Source organism: Ursus arctos, unplaced genomic scaffold (genome assembly GCF_023065955.2).
Source record: "Ursus arctos isolate Adak ecotype North America unplaced genomic scaffold, UrsArc2.0 scaffold_9, whole genome shotgun sequence".
NCBI classification, from domain to species: Eukaryota; Metazoa; Chordata; class Mammalia; order Carnivora; family Ursidae; genus Ursus; species Ursus arctos.
This window is the reverse complement of record NW_026623111.1, coordinates 64,501,624-64,512,131: the sequence shown is the minus strand read 5'-3', so window position 1 is coordinate 64,512,131 and position 10,508 is coordinate 64,501,624.

The window sequence follows — 10,508 nt, the reverse complement described above, 5'->3', positions numbered from 1 at the left end:
AGAGTTATCAAATTTCATGAAGAAAGCTGGGCCTACGTACTGAGTATGGAGCCCATGTTCCCCAAGCCATGGAGAGTCTTTCATCGAGTATTTTAGTCTGCAGGGAGGAGCCCCACAATAAAGATATAGTTTACCCAAGGAAACAAATCTCACAACCTCTTCCATAGCACCTACTCATTATCATAAAACCATATTCCTGGTTATAACCTTCTGGGACTATGTTTCCACCAGACATAAATTAATTGACTTTAGATGCCGGCAGAACCTGGAAGTGAAAAAGGCTCTCACCACAGAAACAGATCCACAGAAACTATAATATTCATCTTCTCCTTTAGCAAGTGAATGTAAATCATTTGGTCTTTGTTCATTTCATATTCCTTCCCACTGAGAGAATGTTTGGTTAGGGAAATAACTATGTGAACCAGACTACTCTGCACCATGCTTATTGTTAAAGTGAGTTCCTCAGCATTTAGAAGGTGTAGACTCTTCAGTCTTCCATTCCCAGTAAGTTTTATGATTTGTATTTAGTCTGCATGCTTTAACTAAAAAACAAGGGACAATAAGCCAAAATGAGCTTTGCCATCAGTTCTTTTAGGATATTACTTCATCTGGAGAAATGCCATGATTTCCAACAATGTTTATAACAATGGGCCCAGAGTATAAGTGAATGAAATTCAGATTCATTTACACATGACTTGATAAAAGCCTATCAAGGAATATAAATGCTTTGTCCTCATTCACATCTGCAAATGTTTAGTTTTTCTATGAAAATATTTATGTAATGGTCAGCTTTCTGGTTAGGAGAATATTAATGATTTCACAAGAATAATGATTTCACAAGCAACTGGCCTTCTGTTTGATATGAATGATAGCTCTAGTTATTCCAAATGCTGATTAGAAAAGTGTATTGAGGGGCACCTGGGTAGCGCAGTCGTTAAAGCGTCTGCCTTCGGCTCAGGGCGTGATCCCGGCGTACCGGGATCGAGTCCCCCATCGGGCTCCTCCGCTATGAGCCTGCTTCTTCTTCTCACACTCCCCCTGCTGTGTTCCCTCTCTCGCTGGCTGTCTCTCTGTCACATAAATAAATAAAAAATCTTTAAAAAAAAAAAAAGTGTATTGAATGAAGAGTTTAGCTCCATCTGTTAATTTTCTTTTCATATAGAAAGAGAAAAGATGAGGGGCATCTGGCCGGCTCAGTTGTTAGAGTATGCAACTCTTGATCTTGGGGTTGTAAGTTTGAGCCCCATGTAGGGTGCAGAGATTACTTTAAAAAAATTAAATTAAATTAAATACGTAAATAAACAAACAAAAAATAAATAAAATTTAAACATGGAAAGAAAAGGATTTCCAACTCACAGCTTTTAAAATTTTGATATATAATTCACATACTATAAAATTCCCCCCTTTAAAGTATCATTCAGAGATTTTTGGTATAGTCACAAAATTATGCAACTATCACCACTATCTAATTCCAGAATGTTTTCTTTTTTAGAAAATTTGTACTCATTGGCAGTCATTTCCTACCTTCCCTCTCCCCAACCTCTGCCAACCACTAATCTACCTTCTGTCTCAACTCACAGTTTTTTTGTTTGGCTTTTCTCCTGATCTATATAAACTACCAAATTAAACATTACATATTTTTATGTGTGTAGTGGGAGCAGTAAACTATAAACCAAGAGATTAAATAAATTGCTGAAAAACTGAAAAACAGCACTCATACATAATGTTTACTCATCTATTCATTCATCACTTAACAATCATTTATCAAATCCCTTTTCTCATCATAAGGGCATGCTAGTTGTAGGGGCACATATGAAGACACACATTGGAGGAAGGAAGACAAGAAATTTAAAAACAATAGAAAACAGTACAATAGAAAAGAGCATAGAAATATAGCAGCCACCTACCCACCATACTCTGGCATCATATCCAGAGCAGGAAAAGGTTAATTTTATTTTGAAAATGCTTTGTGTAAATATAGATCACAGGTCAGAGATGATTGAAGAATATATCTGTTTCTTTAGAAATGAATTCGTAATGGTACAGGGTGAATTTTTTCCCTCTTCAATTTTCATATCATTTCTTAAGGTTGCTATCTATGGGGAACTCGAGTGGGCAAAAGTAAATCTGTTCAAGTGCCAAATTTCCCTCCTTCATAGTAAAAAATTTTTAAAGTGCATCTACATTACATTGTTTGCCCTCTGCTCCATCAGGTATATGTTTCTGGAAACAAACCAGCCCAACGTTTGGTGGCTTAAACTAGCAATTACTCATTTTGTTCACAAATCCGCCATGTAGGCAAAGCTCAGAGGAGGCAGTGCATCTACTTCCAGACAGGATCAGCTCCGGAGACTCTGCTTTCAAGATAAATGACAAGTTGGTGCTGACCGTGAGTTGGGAGTTCAGTTGGGCTTGTGGGCTGGGTCTCAGATCCTCTCCACGTGAGTACAAAAGAAATAAAAGAAGATAAACCAGAAAGTAAACAGATTGGTTACCTACAGGGGATGGGTAGGAAAAGAGTGTGAGGGGTGTGGTGGGACAAGGGATTAGGGGACCAGAGAAGATTATGCTGTTTTTTATAATCTTACTATGGTTATATGAGATGTTAATTTTAGGGAAAGCTAGGTGAAGGGCATATAAGAATTCTATCCTATTTTTGCAACTTTTCTGTGAAGTCAAAAATTATTTCAGAACTTAATTTATAGCAATACAGGATTACCTCAAGAAAGAAGAAAAATCTCAAATGAACAACCTAACTTCACCCTAAAGGAGCTAGAAAAAGAAAGAAAAAAAAACTCAAAACCTGTAGAAGGAAGGAAATAATAGAGATTGTAGCAGAAATAACAAAACAGAAACAAAAATAAAAACAAAAACAAAAAACTAATAGAAAAGATCAAAGAAACCAGCCAGAAGCTGAAAGACAGGAGCTGGTTCTTTGAAAAGTTTAACAAAATTGATAAATCTTTATCCAGATTCATCCAAAAAAAAATAAAGAGAGAGAGAGAGAGTAAGAGAAAGAGAGAGAGGACTCAAAATCAGTAATGAAAGAGGAGAAATAACAACTGACACCACAGAAATACAAAGGATTGTAAGTGAATATTATGAAAAATTATATGCCAAAAACTCAGACAACCTAGAAGAAATGAATAAATTCCTAGAAACATATAACCTCCCAAAACTGAATCAAGAAGAAATAGAAAATTTGGACAGCCCAATTACCAGCAATACAAATGAGTCAATAATCAAAAAACTCCCAACATACAAAAGTTCAGAACCAGATGGCTTTACAGGTGAATTCTACCAAATATTTAAGGAGGAGTTATTACCCATTCTTCTCAAACTATTCCAAAAAATAGAAGAGGAAGGAAAGCTTCCAAATTCATTCTATGAGGTCAGTATTACTCTGATACCAAAACCAAATAAAGACATTACAAAAAAAAAGAGAGAGAGAGAGAGAGAACCTCAGACCAATACCCTGATGAATATAGATGCAAAAATCCTCAACAAAATATTAGCAAACTGAATATAACAACATATTAAAAAAAATCATTCTCCACGATCAAGTAGGATTTATTCCTGAGTTGCAAGGGTGGTTCAATAATTACAAATCAATCAATGTGATCCATTATATGCACAAGAGAAAGGATTAAAAAACCATATGATCATTTCAATAGATGCAGAAAAAGCATCTGACAAAGTAGAACATCCATTCATGATAAAAATCCTCAATAAAGTAGGTTTAGAGGCCCCAACATAATAAAGCCATATGTGAAAAACCTATAGCTAACATGTTCCTTAATGGTGAAAAACTGAGAGCTTTTCCCCTAAGGTCAGGAACAAGACAGGGATGTCTACTCCCACCACTTTCATTCAGCATAGTACTGGAAGTCCTAGCCACAGCAATCAGACAAGAAAAAGAAATAAAAGGCATTCAAATTGGTAAGGAAGAAGTCAAACTCTCACTATTTGCAGATAATATGATACTATGTAGAGAACCCTGAAGACTCCACCAAAAAAACTACTAAAACTGATAAATGAATTCAGTAAGGCTTCAGGATATATAGAGAGAAATATATTGCATTTTCATACACTAATAATGAAGTAGTAGAAAGATAAATTAAGAAAACAATCTCATTTACAATTTCACCAAAAATAATAAAATACCTAGGAATACACTTAACCAAGGAGGTGAAAGACCTGTACTCTGATAACTATAAAACACTGATGAAAGAAATTGGAGATCACACAAAGAAATGGAAAGATATTCCATGCTCATGAATTGGAAGAACAAATACTGTTAAAATGTCCATACTAATCAAAGAGATCTAACAGACTTAATGCAATCCTTATCAAATACCAACAGCATTTTCCACAAAACTAGAACAAATCATCTTAAAATCTGTATGGAATCATAAAAGACTCTGAATAGCCAAAGCAACCTTGAAAAATAAAAACAAAACTGGAGGTATCGCAATTCCAGACTTCAAGTTATGTCACAAAGATGTAGTAATCAAAACAATATGGTACTGGCATAAAGATAGATATATAGATCAATGGAACAGAGTAGAAAACCCAGAAATAAACCCACAATTATATGGTCAGTTAATCTATGACAAAGGAGGAAAGAATACACAGTGGGAAAAAGTCTCTTCAACAAATGGTGTTGGGAAAACTAGACATCAACATGAAAAAGAATGAAACTGAACCACTTTCTTACACCATACACAAAAATAAACTCAGAATGGATTAAAGATCTAAATGTGAGACCTGAAACCATAAAAATCCTTGGAGAGAACACAAGCACTAATTTCTCTGACATCAGCTGTAGCAACATTTTTCTAGATACATCTAGATATGTCTCCTGAGGCAAAATGAAAAGCAAAAATGAACTATTGGGACTACATCAAAATAAAAAGCTTCTGTACAGCAAATGAAACAATTAACAACACTAAATGGGAAAAGATATTTGTAAATGATGATAAAGGATTAGTATCCAAAATATATAAAGAACTTATATAACTCAATACATAAAACCCCAAATAATCCAATCAAAAAATGGGCAGAAGACATGCACAGATATTTCTCCAAAGAAGACATCCAGATGTCCAACCGGCATATGAAAAGCACTCATCATCAGGGAAATGCAAATGAAAACCACAATGAGATATTACCTCACACTTGTTAGAATGGCTAAAATCAAAGCTCTAAGAAACAACAAATGTTGACAAGAATGTGGAGAAAAAGGAATCTCCTTACACTGTTGGTGGGAATGCAAACTGGTGCAACCACTGTGAAAAATAGTCTGGAGATTTCTCAAAAAATTAAAAATAGAACTACCGTATTTACCCAAAGAATACAAAAACATTAATTTGAAGATATATGCATCCCTGTGCTTACTGAAGCATTATTTATAATTGCCAAATTATGGAATCAGCCCAAATGTCCATTGATAGGTGAATGAATAAAGAAGATGTGAGATATATTATACATATATATATTACATTACTTAGTAATGTAATACATTACTTATATATATTACATTACTTATTTTTTATATATATAACATTACTTATATATTATATATATATTACATTACTTCACCATAAAAAAGAATGAAATCTTGCCATTTGCAACAACTTGCATAAATCTAGAGAGTATAATGCTAAACAAAATAAGCCAGTCAGACAAAGACAAATACCATATGACTTCACTCATCTGTGGAATTTAAGAAACAAAACAAATGAACAAAGAAAAAAGGAGAAAACTAGAAACAGTCTTTTAAATATAGAGAACAAACAGATGGTTCCCAGAGGGGAGGTGCATGGGGGGATGGGTGAAATAGGTGATGGGGATGAAGAGTACATTTGATAAGCACTGAGTAATGTATAGAATTGTTGAATCACTATATTGTACACCTGAAACTAATATAATACTGTGTGTTAACTATACTGGAATTGAAATTTTATCTTATTTTATTATTCTTTTGTTACTGGAATTGAAAATTTTAAGAAGTATTTCAAAACTTAAAAAATATTTAGGGATTTAGAGGAAGAAAAAAATCTCTTATCTCTGCTGCGACACCGCCCGCAGAGCCGCGGCGTTGATTCGGGAGAAGGACGAGGCACAGACAGGTTAGCTTGCAAAAGAGAGCGTGGGTGCAGGGGACGACCGCCAGGTGTGCCACCACCAAGAGTGCGATCACCCTGAACAGCTGCAACCTCGCGTATTTATTGGCAATAAACAATCAAAGACAATCAAGGGGATGATCCGTATTACATCCTAGTGAATAGTAATACGTCATGGGGAACGTCACAGGATTAGATGATGTAACGTTCAGCAAGTGAGACCTATTCTTTTTTTTTTTCTTTTTTTTTAAGATTTTATTTATTTATTTGACAGAGACAAGCCAGCGAGAGAGGGAACACAAGCAGGGGGAGTGGGAGAGGAAGAAGCAGGCTTCCAGCAGAGGAGCCTGATGTGGGGCTCCATCCCAGAACGCTGGGATCACGCCCTGAGCCAAAGGCAGACGCTTAACGACTGCACCACCCAGGCGCCCCAAGGCCTGTTCTTAAACATGTTTCTATGGTCCCCACAGGCTATTGTCAAGAGCAATCAAGTTTCGGTTGGGCAGCATTCTGCCCTGAGCGAGCCGGGCGTTCCCAGCCCTGTGCTCTGACATTTACGCTAAAGCCCGCAAGGTCACAAACATGTTTTCCTATTATATCCTTAGCATAAGCTCTCGGCCAGGAGCTGCTGCATATCTCTGCAACATATATCTACATATATATACCTTACTAGCCAGTAACCACCAAAACTTTGAAAGTATAATGCTAAAAACAATCTTCCCTCAATGACAGTTTTGCTGTTTACTTGAGAGTGCAACTCAGACAAGAACCATTCTTTGTTGATCTGTCAAAGAGTAATTTTCCACTGCTAAGACAGTATAATTTTAAATAAATTATTACTCAAGAGGTTTTTTTAGCTGTAAAGTGACAGTTACTAAATTCCACTTAAGCTTCTTTAAGCAAATTAAAAAGGGAAAGGATGGGTGTTTGTTGGCTCACATAGCTGGGAGGTGTATTGGGGCCTCAGATGGAATCAATCTAAGGGAGTGCTACCAGAAGTCAGGGCCTGCAGCAAGGAGTAGAACCTCAGTGCTGCCCCCACTCTCTTCTGTCCTCTGTCACCTGGGCCTGAATGCTGGAATCATTCTCTCCTGCTACAGTCAGACTTCCTTCAGATAGCCAAGGAAGATGGCCACTGGCAATGCCAGGCTCTCATTCCAGTTGATCAATTCCAGCAGAGAAGACAGAGCTTTTACTTTCCAGCTTGCTTATAGCAATCTTCAGAAAGAATTTGAATGGGCTCTACTTAGGTCATTTGCCCAACCTTTTGTCCAATCATTGTTTCCCAGGATATAGAGCCCTTTGATTAGCTAAGGCTGGGTCACTTGCTGTTGCTGGCATTGCAATGTCCCACCTAGATTCCCTTCAAGAAAGGATGGGCTGGCCAGCTGTGAAGAATGTGGTTAGCTGATAGATTTTTGTCTGATGGTGGCCTGATGGTTCCTCTGCCCAATTCTTCTTCCTCTTTTTTTCTCACAGATGTTAACCCCCCAATATACTTTCACAAGCCAGGACTCCCTGGAGAAATGGTCAATTTCAGAACTGAGATAGATAGATAGATGATAGATAGATAGATAGATAGATAGATAGATAGATGATAGATAGATAGATATCAGAAAATATGTAAAATAATCTGGGAACATCGTGTTATAAAGAAAACAAGGAATCTATCAAAAACCAATTTTAGCATCAATAAGAAGAACATCTGTGATAGGAGTACCTCTCTGGCTCAGTCAGTAGAGTATGTGACTCTTGGGGTTGTGAGTTCGAGCCCCACGTCGGATGTAGAGATTGCTTAAAAATAAAATCTTAAAAAAAAGAATAATATCTACAATGGATTGAAATATACCAAATATGTTTATTGGTTCATAATGATACACATTTTAACCCATTGGATACTTGCAAAAATTCTAGGGAGTAGTTCATCATTTTGCAAATTGGTAAATAAAGGGAACAAATAATTTATTTGCCCTTTTATAGGAATTATACCTTAAGGTAAACAAACAGTTGATGAGGAGAATTTTCTCTTTTTAGAAGCATTCCAGTTAATAAAGGAAGAAGGAATGTGTGTCAGTCCTTGTCCCCTGAGGGGACAAGGGGACATTTTCTTGGGGAAAATGATTATGTGAAAGGAAGTAGAGAGGGAGTGAGAAAAGGCTGCGATATCTGTTACAAGACTGTGATGCAAATCCCACTGGGAGTGAAGGAGAGGGAAAGAAAGCTGATTGAAAGCATTCTAAGGGGCCATGCAGTCTAAGGAAGGTTGGCCAAAGTGAACTTACAGAGGAACCCATGTCTGCCTTAACACGCGCACTGCACTCAGTCACTGGAGGAGCCGTTGGTGGGAGGCATGACCTCAGTACCAAGCAAGGCAGCATTGGATTTCAAAGCACAGCAGCTGGACCCTAGTTCATTATGCTCCGTGTGGTAGCAAGTCTCCAAGAGACTGCCACAGAATGATAAAATTAGAATACCATTGTTCTGCACCCTCTAATGAAAGAATGGACTTAGGCGATGATCACCAACCAACGTCAGAGAAAGAAAAACATTATGTGCTTTGTTATGGAAGTAGACAGCAACACTGTGAGTTGTTCTAGCCCCAAAATTTTTTACCTGAATCTGATCAAGCTTCTAGATCTACAACCACTTTGCAGGAAATACTGGGGACCGAAGAATATGTTAAATGACATCATGGGGATATAATCTATCAAATCTAGACTGTAGGACACACTCTAGACAAACAGCTAGGTTGATTTCCTAGAAAAACTTATGTGGAGAGGAGGGTAAGGGGAGGAGGGAACAGAGAGAGGGAGAGGACACCCACAGATTTAAAATAACGTAAGAAATTTATCAACCAGTGGCAATGCATATACCTTATTTGGATCTTGATACAAACTAACTTTAAAAAAGCAAATTTATGAGATAATCAGAAAAATATGAACACTGATTGAGTTAAGAAATTGAGGGGCTAGCTATAGCATTTTGGTTTATGATTTTTTTAAGAGTTTCTTTTAGAGATATTACTAAAATATTTACTGACCTTTATTTTTTAGAGATAACATACTAAAATCCTCACTGATGAAATTATATGGTGTCTGGAATTTGCTTCAAAATCATCTAGGGGAGAAAGAAGTTGTAATTGGATGTGGATATAAATAAAACAATGTTGGCAATGAGTTGATTATGATTGAAGCTGGACGATGGCTCCACACAATTCTCTCAATCGTAGGCTTTAATGCAATAATACAATGATTTTAACCATTTGTGAAAGCCAAGCAGAGCCATATGAAGCCTTCCCTCCATCACGGTCTCTGAACCACGGATAGAGTTCAGTAGGGTGGCCATCCCATGTCCATGCTCTTCCCAGGCTGGAGCACTGTGACATAATAAAAAATTGTAGCTGGTCTTTGTCCCCAGTTCCTGGTGCAGAGCCTCTACAACCCTGGCAATTTCCTGAGTGATAGAGGTGATAAAAGCATCATTTGAGGATGGGAATCCAAAGTTTCAATGAAGGCATGTTGAACTTGAGATGCCTATGAGACAGACATTCAAGGGATATGTGAAGTGAAGAGTCTTTCTGACACGGACCTTATTTCAAAGGCATCCCATTATCCCCATGAAGTCAAGGCATTGGGTCAGAAAAGTAGTCACTTGACTTTCCTGATGGTTCCTATCTCTTCATCTTGCCTCATTCTATTCCACCTCCGCATTGGCACCAATTCAAACCCTATCCTTCAAGGTTCACTTCCCACAGAATTAATTTACTTTCCCAGCCCACGGTGAACCTCACTAGTAGTTAATTCCTATTACATTGTGTTCTGCCCACATTTTGTGTCTGCAGTATGTCATCTTGCCTTCTTCCCCAGTTGCCTCCAGCATGCCTCAAAGAAATGGGCTGTGGTTAAACTCTTAGTCCCCGCTCTTTTTCCCCAACACAGACTTGACATGATTTGAGCTTTTCCTTCAATGTATTCATTCAGGGCTGGGACCAGGCTGAGGCAACGAAGCGCTTATGGGTCAAAATTTAAGAAGACACTCGCTCTTAGTGAAATTGCAGGGCCAAAGTACATTTTTTTATCCTGCTATATACTTTATAGCCAACACAGCTTTCCAAAAGAGAGAGCACCAATTTAAAATGCCACCAAAATCAACAAGTCTATCCATTTTGCAAAACTTTGTCAAGACTGCGTGTCATCTCTGTGACAAAAAAAAAAAAAATATCACTGGGTCAGATTGTATTTTATCTCAAGCATCTTTCAGTGATGTCGGCTGACATATATGGAACATTAAAATGGGCCGCACACTGTCAGTGACTCCTTAATGACCGGTAGGGTTAGCCTTCTCTAATTTTAGAGGTAAGGAAGCCAAGGCTCATGTTTCTGA